Source organism: Benincasa hispida, chromosome 10 (assembly GCF_009727055.1).
Source record: "Benincasa hispida cultivar B227 chromosome 10, ASM972705v1, whole genome shotgun sequence".
Classification (NCBI taxonomy): Eukaryota; Viridiplantae; Streptophyta; class Magnoliopsida; order Cucurbitales; family Cucurbitaceae; genus Benincasa; species Benincasa hispida.
In genome coordinates, this window is record NC_052358.1 from 17,802,174 (window position 1) to 17,802,738 (window position 565).

The window sequence follows — 565 nt, forward strand, 5'->3', positions numbered from 1 at the left end:
AACATGATATCGAGTCTACTAGCAGTCAAATAAAGTAAAGTCTTTATGTTCACACATTTACCTTTTTCATCTTTGTCGAGCTTAGTGGTAGTGCTCATAGGAGTTTTTGCAATTTTACCTCATTGAATTTGAATCTCTAGAGCAAACCCTTGTGTATTTTTCTTGACTTATGAAGATACCATCCTTGAGTTGTTTGATTTGGAGTCCAAGAAAGAAACTAAGTTCTCCCATCATATTTATATCAAACTCACTATGCATACACTTAGAAAATTCTTCACACAGAGATGGATTAGTTGAACCAAATATAATATCGTCCACATATATTTGCCTATCATTATCCTTAACCTTAATAAAGTATTAATTTTCAAAATTTAAAGTTATTTTCAAGTAAAAAGTTGCTAAACCTATCATACCAAGCTCTTGGGGCTTGTTTTAAGCCATAAAGAGCATTTTTCAACTTATAAACATGATTAGGCAAATCAAAACTTTCAAAACTTGGAGGTTGTTCTACATAAACTTCCTCCATTATATAATCATTTAAAAAGGCACTCTTCACATCCATTTT